At 37.2% G+C, this 14,525-nt stretch overlaps 1 protein-coding gene across 2 annotated transcripts in view; it reads right to left on the bottom strand.

Annotated features, from left to right (window-relative positions):
- Window positions 1-9,593: 9,593 nt before the first annotated feature.
- Window positions 9,594-14,525, bottom strand: part of LOC138710132 (nucleolar protein 12-like) — a 717,371-nt gene continuing 712,439 nt past the window's right edge. For both annotated transcript variants that reach the window (XM_069840765.1, XM_069840766.1), the window contains one exon: window positions 9,594-13,995. The gene's annotated coding sequence lies outside the window, so the exon portion shown is untranslated. The remainder of the gene's footprint in view (window positions 13,996-14,525) is intronic.

The raw sequence follows: 14,525 nt of genomic DNA on the forward strand, positions 1-14,525 counted from the left end.
ACATTGATCTCTTAGAAGATGAACCTGCAGAAATATGTGAGGTGATTGAGCCAAATGAAGTGAAGATTGGAGATTATGTGTTAGTTCAGTTTAAAGGCGGTAAAAGAAAAACAGTTATTTATAAATATGTTTGTGTTGTGCAGAAAACATATCCTGTAACTGATGAGTATGATGTAATGTGTATGAATATGATATCTGGAAATAAGACTCTTTTCAAGTTGAATGAAGCAGATGTGTCACTAATTCACAAAAATGATATTATAGGCATACTTCCAGTACCATTTATGTCTTGCACTGGACAACATATGCAATATTGCTTCGCACAGCCAGTTGATGTGTGTGAAAAGTAGGCCTAATATGTGCAGGTTGTCTGGAATGTTTTTCAATCATTTTTGTTTAATACTAATACTATCTGAACTAAACTAAGATAAACATAAATCAGCGTCTAAAATGCCTCATGGGTTTGTTTATTTCTTATAAAAATGTATTTTTTTAATGAAAATTAAAAGTTTGTTCAGCATACTATACTTAAAAAAAAACTGCTGTCTTATTTTTGCACTCCCATTCCTGTAGCTCTCTTAGGTATGGAGATTGAATGCTGTCTTTTATTTACCCCCAACTGTCTTCTTTTTACCCCATTTGGTGGGTAAAAAAAAAGACACTTTTTATTTTATTGATGAAAAAATATATAAATTGAAGCAATATTACTTATAAAATTGAATTCAACATGCAGTTTACCATCATTTTAATAATTTACCAAAATTTTAACTATTTGCTTTCTGTTTAAAAACATTAAAGTTTTGATTTTGTCTCATATTTACCCCTCCTGACGCCTATGTTAGATTTTTAGATCTTGGATGATCAAAGTTGTCTTTGAGTGCCCGTTTATATTCAGCAACATTGTAGCCTGTAGTATTGTAAGGCAGTTTTCGTTACCCTCTCTTGTCGGATGTATGGGGGTTCGGGGTACTGTTAGCATTGCACGGGTTGTGAGATGATGGTTTACTATTTGGCGAGATTGGTGCTGATGTCTGAAGGGGCGGAAAGTTAGCTGCTGGGCTACCCTGAGTGTTATTGTTCGTTCTAAGGATAGTGGCATAAGTAGTGTGCCCTTTAAATATTTGTTTCGCCTGATATTTGGATACTGGGAGACTTTGTATGGTATCGGCAATATTTTTTTCTAGGTTATAATTCGGGCATTTATCCAACTCCGTATTATAATGGGCCTGTTTGCAATTTACACAACAAGGTTTCTCTGATTGACATTCAGCTGTGGTATGAGGGCCTCCGCATTTCATGCAATGAATAGCGTTGTGACAAAACTTGGACTTGTGATTTAATAATCCACAATTATTGCATTGTATAATTTGCTCCTTATATACATGCACTACACGTCTCTGATAATATAAGACCACGTATTGAGGGAGTTTCTGTGATCGAAATATAAGTTTAAGTTTAGAGGAAGGTTTGTAAATCGTTTTTCCATTCTCGTCCGTGGATTTATAATTCAGGCGGTAAGCGTTTGTGACCATAAATCCTTCAGATACCGAAATATTGGTTATAATATCAGTGATTGAAATGTCTGGGTCAACTCCACCAATGATCCCATGCACCATGATATTGTAATTGGGTATGAATGACTTCGTCTGAAACAGCTCATCGAAATCAGAATCAAGGAATTTGTTAGCCTGGTCGGCTGAAGTAAAGTGTATTTCAAGTTGATTAAATCCTGACTTGAAAATTTGCAAAACGTCATAATTATTAGTGTATAGCCATTTACCGAACTTCATCGGATGCATCTTATTGATGTTCACAGTCTTGCTTCTAATAGTGACAAAGAAGGGTCCAGAATCTGAAAATATATATTGATAAGATAACTGAGGTTTCATTATATCAGACCTATCCTGGTTTTCGTTAGATCTAAGTGATGAAAGGGGCTTGGTACAGGTTAGTGATTGTTGCTCAATCGGAAATGATGTAATGGGCAGAGCTTCCTCCATGATTTCCGGAATGTTTTCCATGTATGAGTAGTAAGAGACCCCCGAAGGGGCTCTAGATTATCGAACAAAGAATAAATAATATGAAAGCGTGAAAAAAAAAGGCTTAATAAAAACACTGAAACACTGTCACTGAATCCAGACACTTCTCGACTACAAACAATTACACAAAAATATAGAACCACTTGCACACGTCTAACTAGTAGCGTATCTCAAGTAGAAGTGATGTATGAGCATCAAATGGCTTCAATGACGTCACAACCCAGTTAACCACGCCAGTTTCCTTACAAATGTGTCAAGTAGCAATGATTTTCATGTGCATTGCCCTCCTTCAACATATTGTAACAGCTGGTCTGCTGTATTTGGTGTTATAGCTTAGCGAGTATAACTAGGTACTTGCGTATAATATATTGTTTCAAATTTCTGAACCAGTCATTAAGAAGGGAAGGTTGAAAGAGTCTGGCAATGAAAGCAAAAAGTTAGAGGCAGCAGGAAATCAATATATGATTCTAAATAACTTTCATTCATCTACCTGCAAAGAAACCATATTTATTAAAGGTAAATCTATGCTGTGTAGGCTGTATGTGTATGTTAATTTGAAAATTTATATGTTACCGGTAATACCGTTAAAACCCGAAATCCGTCAAAACCAGTTTCATCTAGTAAAAACTAGCTTAAATGTGTGCGTGTATCTAATGCCTACTCACTTCACTTCACAGTGGGCCAGAATTATTATATGTCTCTATTGTTTTCTTGGATGCATAAAATCAATAGTTATTCAATAGTTTTCACTTTTTCTTTAAGTTAAAAGCACTTTCACAACATAATAGTTTTTTATTCAATATCTGATTCCTCATCATTACATTTTCATTACTGACATTTTCTTCATGAATGGCACTTTCTTCTTCTTCCTCACTAGAGTCTTTCAATAGTTGTAATCCTTCCTTCCACAAGGAAGTTTTGTATTTTTTATGTGACTTTCTTGATATTTGAAATGAGAAGATCGGAAGATATGAGAAGGTTGTTGACTAAATCTGTCATTGTATTTTTACGAGTACTTTTCCTTGTGTGGGGCTCTCGATATATTTTGATATCTTTATTATGAGCCTCCTGAACCTCCTCAGATAACTGTGAAATTGGAAGCAGAGCTGAGTTAATAATCTGAGACTCATGGATGAGAATTTTGTGTATGCTAGCTGGGAGGTTAAACTAGGGATACTTCTGAATGAACAATTTTGCATTTTCTAGCGTATATTGATCCAAAGAATCAATTTTAATATATCTTCCGTTAGAAATTACTCGAAGAACAACTGCAAAACGTATAATTAAGTCTTTATCTATCCCAGTGATGAATATGTTAATTCGGGATTTGAGAAGAATCTTCTAGGAGTATTCCGTTGTTTGAGGTTCCACTCTCTCCTGGTTTAGGTTTGTCCACAAGAAGTCCCATCTCATTTGGAAACCGACTCTGAATTTCTTCCTATCTCCTATTCAACATGTTTTAACAGCTGTGGCTACAGCCTTGAAAGAGAGCTAATGGCAGATATTAATAAAACTGCTTGAGAGTGAGTGAGATGTATCGGACAACTCAGTGAGTGGTAAAGGGTCGAGTGAGTGATTAGTCTGAATTTCATATTAATAAATATTTTCCCCTCCTGGACATATCTCACTCGTGACTCTGAGTTGTTACTCGCATTTTATCGCCTAGACATAGCTGTGCAAGTTATCAAAGTTTAGACTAGAGCTCCTTGCAGAGGGAAGTCTTCCTCACATTCGATTTGTAAATATACTTTTGTTTCTATCATAGAGGAGGAAAGTGTGCAGTTTCAAACTTCATTTGTTAATATTTTGAAACAACACCACATATTATTCACTAAATCAGTTACCGGAAATGAGAAATAGGAAGTCTTTTCCTCTTCACAAAAAAAAAAAAAAAAAAAAAAATCTTATGAATGTGTAACAATATAATGTGATGATAAACTTACCTATATGTATACGCTGTATATTTTTAGTATTTCATGTCTAATGACTCGTCTGAGTGATACAACCTGTTCGGTAATTCTACTCTATCTTCCTTCACTTCGTCCTACAGTAATGAAACTTCATAATCTTCAAATAGGTGTTTAGTTACATCGTGCGATATAAGGCAGCACAATATGATCAAAGACAATTTCCATTGTAACTCTTATTTTGCTACGGAAAATTGGAAATTGTTGCTTCACTTGGCCGAAACACCTCTATAATCGCACGTTCTTTCGTTACCGGTATATATTTATTGTAGGCTCTTTGCTGTGGAGTGATGGTAAAGTAATAAGCCAAGGAGCAATTCTGTGGCTCCAAGGCAAAATGTGTTAGGCCTCTATGTCATTTCTTTCACTTTTCAAGAGCGAGCATGTACAGATATAATTTGAATAACCTTATAAAATCGTAGGAATTGTGTTTCATAACAATGGATTAGACAAAAAAATAATAGAGATATACATGTTATCTTTTGCCACAATAAAGATATCAGCAGGATGCACACATTATCACAAAATCTCATTTTCAACAAAAATTTAAATATCATGTTTTGCCTTGGAACCACATAATTCCATAGCCCATATCACCTAGAAGAAGTGCATTGGCATTATTGCCAATCATTACTCTAGAAACATCCGAATTTCTCCATATAGGCCTAATATAGAAATAATTATCCACGCTTGTGAATTCTTCCTTGACATTGCAGGTAGCTCGTACATTAAAGCTCGCAATACCTTTTTGTTTTGCTAAAATACTCATCGGCATGTTGATTTTTTTAAATAAAAATATTGGTATAATTCACAGCTTCAATGACGTCAGGAAATGAATACTTCCTTTTTGCATTCTGTAACTCTTGGACAGTTGTTGGAAATTGAAAGCAAATAAATGCTTTTAATTTCAAAGAATCTGCAACTTCCCAGCAGTTAGAATTTGTTTTATAAAAGAAAGCTATAAGGATAATGACTAGGGTACATAGAAGGACATCATGTAAAAAGATATTCCAAAATTTGTACATTGTGAGTAGGTCTACACTCTTTCACCGAGTTCACACCTGTGGAGTAATGGCTAGTGCGTCTGGCCGCGAAACCAGGTGGCCCGGGTTCGAATCTTGGTCAGGGTAAGTTACCTAGTTGAGGTTTTTTCCGAGGTTTTCCCTCAACCCAAATTTGAGCAAAAGCTGGGTAACATTCGATGCTGGACCCCGGACTCATTTCACTGGCATTATCACATCTCATCTCATTCAGACGCTAAATAACCTGAGATGTTGATACAGCGTCGTAAAATAACCTACTCCAGGGTAACTTACGTTAGTCGGCAAACTCGCTAGCTGCTGATCAGGAACTGCACTCGGGCTTGGGTTAGATTTTTCCTTGGACTGATTACCTGGTTGAGTTTTTTTTTTCCGAGGTTTCCCCAAATGTAAGGCAAATGCCAAATAAACTATAGCGAATCCTCGGCCTCACTTCATCTCACCAAAAAATTGTTTAACTCTTGTTTCGTATCTTGAAGCTTTAATGCTAACACAAGATCTATGGAATACAATGAAATGAAAAGTGACATGGTACCATGGGAAATATCCACATCCTCTTGAACGCCCATTTGAAAACCTGGATCGCCCACAAATAGTAAGAAAATGCTCATTTTCATTTCATTATCGAGAGCTCTTCCTCTTCTGCCATTTGAATCTTGCAAGAAATTCCGCGCTAGTCACTGTACGTTCTCCTTCTTAAATTTGTACAAATGTTTGTAACTATGTTTACAAGCTTGTCTACGATGTTTATACCTTTTCTTCTGCGTTGTACAACAATAATATACCTCGTCATTACGATTTTTTAACTTCACTCAACCGCTTTGAGTCACCTATTCAGTTAACTCAGAAAGTTGATAGTATAAAGTCAATTATATGAGTGAGTAGTAACGTTCATTAATATGGAATAGTGACTTGTCTCTCGTCTGTTGCGTCATCGAGAGTTGTAACTCAAGGATCAAAGGTCAGTGCCAGACTGATTGAGAGATAAGTATGTTTATTAATACACATGCGAGTTAGAACTCGGAATTGTCGAGTGATAAATAACAACTCAAAATTATTAATATCTCCCATTGTAACCAAGGCGATAGCGCACCAGTCAGTCCTAGGCCGTGCGCTTCAGACAGTGGTGTGTGTTACGTGGTCATATTCGTGAATAAGGAAATAACAATGGCTGAGAATGTTAGAACAAAGGGTAGGTTTTATTAGGAATACATGTAATTTTGAATTGGTTTATATAGAGTGTAAATATTTGTGATAACTTGGAGGAATGCAATTTAAGCTAATATATTTTAGTTTTCAATATTTAAAGAGGGTTATAAAGTGCGTGTCACTCGATGTTACGAAAACTTTTGTGTCGATGGTTTAAACAGATCCTATAGATTGCAGAAAAGTCGTATTCAGCTGCAGCTACTTGCACTTTTCTGATTAATATGCGAAAATTCAGATACCTACGTACAGTATTACGAGGGGGATCCAGGAAATAACGACCATTCGCGCATACCCGCCGCGCAGCTGACTCCCCTTCCTTGTTTGAAGGTCAATTGGCTTCCTTAACATGTGTTCTCATAATGTTGTGAGTACTGGTTGCAACAAGTCGCCATTGTGCATTTTGTGTTACTTCAAAATGAACGACGCGATTGATAATCCCGCCGACTGTGAGGTGAGGAGTGTGATTCGATTTTTGCATGCCCGACATTTGAGATTTTTGCATGCCCGACATTTGAAACCTGCAGAAATTTACCGGCAATTGAAAGAAGTGTATGGTGATACTGTAATGAGTGAAAGAAATGTGAGAAAATGTTGCGAAATGTTCAACAATGGGCGAACAAATGTCCACGATGAAACTCGACCCGGACGCCCATCACTCATCACAGAAGATCTGAAGACTAAAGTGAACGACAGAATCTTGCAAGACAGGCGCACATCACTCGACGAATTGCATATTGCCTTTCCTGACATTTCTCGTTCTTTGCTTGGTGAAATTGTGTCACAACATCTTGGCTACCACAAAATCTGTGCACGATGGGTTCCACAGCAACTGAGTGACCAACACAAAACTCAGAGAATGGCCTCAGCATTGACATTCTTGATGCGATATCACACAGATGGAGACGCCTTTCTTGATCAAATTGTGACTGGTGATGAGACCTGGGTGTCTGACAACACCCCAGAGACCAAGCGCCAATCACGTCAATGGCATCATCCCTCATCACCCAAGAAACCGAAAAAATTCAAACAGACGCTCTCAACACAAAAAGTCATGGCTACTGTCTTTTGGGATCGCAAAGGTGTTCTTTTGCTGGATTTCATGCCAAAAGGCACTACGATGAATGCAAATCGTTATTGTGAGACTTTACGAAAACTACTGCGAGCCATCCAAAACAAGAGGCGAGGAATGCTTTCGAGAGGAGTTGTGCTTCTTCACGACAACGCCCGCCCGCACACTGCTGCTTCAACTCGAGAATTGCTGGATCAATTCGGTTGGGAAATCTTTGATCATCTGCCCTATAGTCCAGACCTTGCTCCTAGCGATTTTCACCTTTTCACTAAGCTGAAAGACTTTCTGGGTGGTACGCGTTTTGGAAGTGATGAAGAGTTGAAGAAGACAGTGAACACCTGGCTTAATGAACTGGTGGCAGAGGAGTATAACACAGGAATTCTAAAGCTAGTGAACAGATACGACAAATGTTTAAATGTAGGTGGTGATTATGTAGAGAAGTAAAGGAAGCTTCAGTTATGTAACAGACTTTGTTTTTTCAAATAAATATATATTTTTTTAATTATTACAACAAAACGGTCGTTATTTCCTGGATCCCTCTCGTATTAATTACTATTCCACTGCTGTTTTTTACACTGTAAAATCATGGAAGCCTTGCTGCAAATAATAATGATAAGACAGCTGTTCATGAGTTTGTTATTTCATAATTAGGATAACGTGAAAATTGTCAACAAGATTTTTCTTCAGAACTAAAGAAAAAAAATAGTTCATTCTGCAGTAATTAGAATAAAAGATAGCAGTATTGCTACAGAATGAAAAATAAATAGGAAGAAAAATTGGCAGTTCACTGGATCAAGAATTTAACCTGCCCCCTGTAATAAATTTCATGTTGAACATGTGGCTGGATGTTCATAGTTGTATAGTCATTCTGCTCATCCAAGAAAATTGTTCTCTGAATCATCTAAGAAGACCAAGAGGAGGAAAACTGAACATCTCAGAGAAGCTGCTGATCCTGCTGCGCTTGTTCTTGCTACTCGGATAAGTATGAAGGCTTCTGGTAAAGAGAAGCAGCTAAACTAATGGAAAATGCTGTAAGTACACCAACCCGTGTGGCAAAAATTCCAACTGCATATAACGAGCATAGTGGTTCCTGCAAAAAATGTTGCAAAATATAGTGGTGATGACGTTTTAGCCCTCATAATGGGTACGAAATTATCTAAGTACCAGTACACTTTATTGAGACTACAAGAAAATGTAGAAATGTAGATTTATATCCAGCGTACAATGAAGTTCGAGAAGCAAAGCTGCATTGCTATCCATGTGATATTACTCTGACAGAAATAAGTGCAGAAGTGAAGTTACAGAGTCTGTTAGATCATACAGCCAGACGAATGAGTTTAGTGCTCACCAGGATCCCTACTATGAGTATACACTGTCAAAAGTATTGTAAAAAAAAGTTCATTTTTTCAATTTTGTCCCATTTTTTATTCAGTCTGGCCCACTGTGCACTTGCGTGATTCAGATTCCGCATATATCGGATAGATGGCAGGACTATGATCCATTTTCAATTGTACACCACTTCGGCAGACCACGCTGTACATGATGTGTATCATGTGAAGAGTTATGTCGTGTACTAGGGTGAGTGTATGTGTAAGTGTTCGTGTAAGTGTAGTGTAGGGAATGGGTGAGGATGATAATGAAGAGGAAGGGAGAAGGGGAAATATGGTGCCGGCACATAGCCTACTCCTGTCGAATAGCAACTAGTAACTCAATCGAGTCACTGCCGATTTCCCCTTAACTCCCCACTCCACCTTCCCTGGCTGAGACGAGTAGACAGGAAGGTAAGCATTGCTGAGTGACAGATTGTATAAGGCAGGCATCATAGTTTTTACAAACTTTCAGCTCTCGCTGGTTACCTGCAATCCATCACGATGCATAGAGCCTATTGTGTGTTTGTTTATAAGGCAGTGTAAGCGAAAAAGACATGGGTGGGGGTTTCAGAGTTCCGATCCAATTCCCTGTTGTGCCCAGAGCTGGGCTAGACCTTACGAAAACTCGCTTTGCATATACGCTTTTTGTTTATGCCTTTGTTTGCTTAAACTAGTCTTTACAGGCCTATTTGAAACTGGTTTTGATGGATTTCGGGTTTTGAGATAACATAATGTACAGTAAATTAAAGTAACATGCGTACATTCACTGGGATAATGACAAAGGAAAGCACATGTATGCTGGTTGCAAAATTATTCATATGATAATGTAAAATATGTTGTGTTGGAAATGATGTAAAAAAGTTACAAAGTATTTTCCCAATGAGCATGAAATCAAAATATTTTACAGCACCTGAAGAGCTTTAATATATGAATGTTTGTAGCTACAAAAAGTATACAATTTTGCCTTTCATTTTTGCATTGTAAAGGAAAATTTAAAATATATAATTCAATTATGACATATAAATGTAATTTAACAACACTGTATTGTACTTAAAGCAAAATATACAGATTTTTTTGCTACTAATATTTCATTTGAGAAATCACACATGCACTGGACATTTCGCGCCCCTTTGCGCCTTCATATTACAAGGTAAGTTTCTTAAGAATGTCAAGAATATTGCAAATCATATATAGCTGACAGTTTTATTCACTTTTCTCAAAACTAGCAGAAAGGAACATGTGTAATTTCTCAAATAACGGATTGAATAATTTTAAAGCACCACAGAAAAAAATAAATCACTAAACTGGAGAATTAGGTACCGCAGCTTTCAACGTGGCATTGCAATGATAATCAAGTATACAATGTTGCCAACATAAGGGCATGACGTCATTACGAGGAGAAATTTATTTTTTTCTCATTCATTCCCTCATTCTCAACATTGCTGAGAGAGAGCTTCACTATTATAGTCCATGGAGTGCAGTTTCGTAGAAAGGACTTTGCCAACAGACCTTCTTCTGCCCCCTACTAATTGGTTGTCATAAATAAATGTGTTCTTACTGTGATGAAAATCTTGTCTTTGCCTGTTAGTAACCAATCACAACCCTCGTTCAGAAGAATTGACAGGATCCTGTCAAATCCACGTGGAGGCAGAGTTGCCAAAGATTTTCTGAATTCCAAGAATCCCATCAGTTAACATGAAAGTATAATTGAGAGTGTATTCTGTAGTATTCATTGAGCGGTAAGCTCGTGATATTACGTTGCTTTTTTTTTTCAAAACACGTGGTGTCCAGATGAGGATGACGGCCACTAATCCTCTCATTTCGAAGGTCGCCAAGATTGTGGCAACTTTGCAATGTTGGGGCGATGGACTGGTCAGAGGTGTTTGTGTAGAAAGTCATAAATCTGTAAGGGGGTGTTCAAAGGAACCACCAAACTGCACTCCATGATATAAAATTGACTGTAGCAACAAGTTTAGATAAGGAGATAAGTACATTAGTGTTAATTACACACTTTGCCAGTGATAAGGTTGGCTGGGGTTTGACGAGGAGATAATGTATTAATGTCAGTTACACACACTGTTGATTTGAACGATATTCCCTGGACCACATCATATTTCTCATTAATTTCGCCGTGTTAAAGTGTTATGATATCTTCTTTTAGTGTATTAAAAAAGTCGTCATTATACTCCATAGATCTTGCACTTAAAAGTGCAGGGATTTAGTGTTAAAGAATATCATCACCAATTTTACTAGCAACATTTCGATTCTCTTTTGTTTCACATGGCTTAGTATGGTCTGGTCACTAATGACACATGCAGCTCACGACAGAAAGAACTTACTTTGAGATCAAACTACGCATGCGCGGACTTGATTAATCCATTAACGCCCAATGGTCTATTTATTGACCCTTGCACACTCGACTACATTAGATTTTTTTATTGGCGCCCCACTGATTCAATATTAATGATCATCATAAATATATCATGTAAGATGTTAACTAAACTTGCCATCATTTTATCCTCCTTCAAAAATAAGAATTCATTAAGGTATCTTAGTTCGAATTATTTAGGTATAAAATAATGTCGCACTGTGTAAGGAATATAATTAATTTTCCGTATTATAATGTGTCGATATTGTTATTGATATGTGATTTAGTAGTGCCAAGGTTATTACTATTGCATCACAAAAGAAAAACACAAATTTATGTAAAATGATTGGAGCAATATGAACTGAAACGGCTGCGGTCTATAAATAGACCGCTGGGCACTTATGATATCACGTGAAAATAACAGTGGAGAAAGGTGTGTCATTGCATTCTGTACCACAACGGTTGATATCAGCAAGTGACTGTCGGCAGTAGGACTGTGCTATTGCAAGTAGATTAGCATCTGAAAGATGATTAGCACCTATTCGATCCCCAGAACATGTTATTGTATGCCCTAAATTGGAAATAAATGTGATACGGTGTACGTCTGCAGTGTATACATTTTTGAACAATGGATATATTCCTTCTTTCTTCTAAGTACAGAGGTCTATAAAATATGCAATAATATTTCTCGACCAATAAAGAAGACCATGCATCCTATTTTCACCAACATATTATAACAGTAAACAGAAAAAAATTCAATATTGTGATGGTACGATATATTGCTGTCCTGTGCTGTGGCATCATGGTCTAAGGCATCCTGTGTAGGACTCGCGTTACGGAATGAACGTGGTTCGAGTCCTCATGGGGGAAGAAATTTTGTCAGGAAATTTCGGCCAGTGTATGGGACCAGTGCCCACCCAGCATCGTGATGCACTTACGGAGCTATGATAGGTAGCAAAAATCCGGTTTCACAAACTAGCTACAACGGCTGGGAGGATCATTGTGCTAACCACACGATACTTCTATTCTGATTGGATGATCGTCCACCTCTGCTTCGGCACGTGGACGTGAGGTCAGTAGCCGGCTGGTCGGTCTTAGCCCTTCATGGGCTGTAGCACCAAGGATTTACTTTTTTACGACATATTGCTTCGTTTTCTTTCGTAATATTATGTCAGATGGTATCACTTTTGACTAATTTCTTCTGTGGCCAACATCACATTGAGGTTTTCTATTCCCTGTGTAAAAAATCTCTGGTAAGGACACAGCTGAAATGACGTCAATAATAGGCACGACTTTGTCTTAGGCAGCAGAGTTGTGCTGAATGTGCTCGATTGCATTGTACATCCTCATGCTCACGACACATAATTTGATAATTTTTTTTATAAGTAGAGACCTTTTGCTCCACCTTCAGGATCTTGGTTTCCGGATTACAGAAACTGTGAGAGAAAACAGAATGGATGCCTTTACTCTTCAGGATACGAAATTACTACAGAATGCAGTACGAGAGTCCTGCGATTATACATTTGACACTAATAGTGAAATTCTGTTCGTGAAGTGGGATGACAACAGATGTGTACCTGTAGGATCAAACTTTGATGTAGGGGCTTCTGCAAGCAGGTGGGACAGAAATATAAGACAGAATATAAGTGTGCAGCAACAACAGGTCATATTTTTTTAGTAGGTTATTTTATGACACTTTATCAACATCTTAGGTTATTTAGCGTCTGTTTGAGATGAAGATAATAATGCCAGTGAAATGAGTCCGGGGTCCAGCACCGAAAGTTACCCAGCATTTGCTTATATTGGGTTGAGAGAAAACTCCGGAAAAATCTCAAGAAATACGGTAAGTACATGGGTGGAGTGGACCATCATGATTGGTTAGCAGGGAAATATGCCACTTCAATTCATGGAAAAAAGTGGTACTGAGATCTCTTTGTCAGAATGCTGGATATGGCTATAGTAAATGGTTGGATTGTCTACAGAGAAATACATGGACGAGACTCCCTGGACCTACTTGAATTCAATATCTCTAGATGTTTTCGAACTGCAAGAGAATGGAGTGCCCTATTCCATCACCTCGATGAGTGAAATTTGGTATGAGGATAGATAGTAGAGGTCATTTCATGGCAAAACGACCCTCTCAGAAACACTGCCAGATGGAATGGTGTAAATGCAGACCAGTAACATTCCGCAAGAAGTGTGATTAAACCCTCTGTCAAAAATGCTTTGAGCCTTACCACACTCGGTAAAGACAGACATTACTAAAATAAATGTGTTTCATTATTGCTGCAGCATTGTATTGTTGCATTAAATACTAAAATGTCATAAATAAATTTATTTATATTGGTGTAAATGTTTCTGGTTATACTACATTAAATACACAAAAAAATATATTTACTTTATTGCAAATGAATACGCAGATATCATAAGTGCCCAGCGGTCTATTTATAGACCGGGTGATTTTCAGCTACTTGGTGCACGGCAGAATAAACAAAACATATTCTTGGCATCTTATGGATGAAATTTATGAAATAGATATATTATTTTCGTTTTTTTTTTTTATAAAAATAATTTGGGCGTTAATGGGTTAATAAAAACCTAAACTAACCAAACCTAATCTTCGTATATACAAGATGTGTAACTGGAGTACAAAGGGAACTTCATTTGATTAGGAATGTACACGCGAAAATAAATCCAGATAAGGATCACGGTGACACTACAAGAGAAGTCTGTGCATGCGCAGTTTGATCTCAGAGCCAAGTTCTTCCTGTCATGAGCCCCAATGGCGAGCATATTTGGCACTGCTGTATGGTATGCATTATCCAGTTGTTCCAAATGAATAAAAGTTTTTTTTTTTTTAAGTTGACTCTTCAAATGCCACAGATAGAATAATACAGAGTGGACCCCTCGAACTTTCCTGGTTTCCATTACTTCTAAAAAAGAAACAGAAAGAACAACAATAATAAAGACAATACGCCTTATATCCGCCCTTCATGTCTAAAAAGCGAAGAATCGAGGAATAGAGGCTCAATATGGCATATTTGAAATTCTGATGGCATCTGCAGCAAGGCAACATGAAGAGGATGAATGCCAGATCTTCGGGAAATTTTTAGCTAAAAGATGTAGCAATGTTCATCCATAACACAGAGCAAAGTCCAAATGCTATTATAAACAGTTCTTTCTACAGTTTACCGTATACATTGTTCTCAACATTGTACTGTAATGTTCATCCATCACAATGCCTGTTACCATATTAAGAGAGTTCCTTCAATTCTCCTGACCTTGTCAAGCACTGCACTGATTACACTCAATTAAAGCTCAAATTTTTCTAGCATCAAGTACGTCCAATTGGCAAGATGTGGATATGAATTTTCAGGCTCTCTTCATTTTTAAAAATAGTGTTTTATGGTGTTACTTAACCTTTTATATATTGGTAGAAAATAAGAACACCTATCTGTAGACT

Source organism: Periplaneta americana, chromosome 12, assembly GCF_040183065.1.
Source record: "Periplaneta americana isolate PAMFEO1 chromosome 12, P.americana_PAMFEO1_priV1, whole genome shotgun sequence".
NCBI classification, from domain to species: domain Eukaryota; kingdom Metazoa; phylum Arthropoda; class Insecta; order Blattodea; family Blattidae; genus Periplaneta; species Periplaneta americana.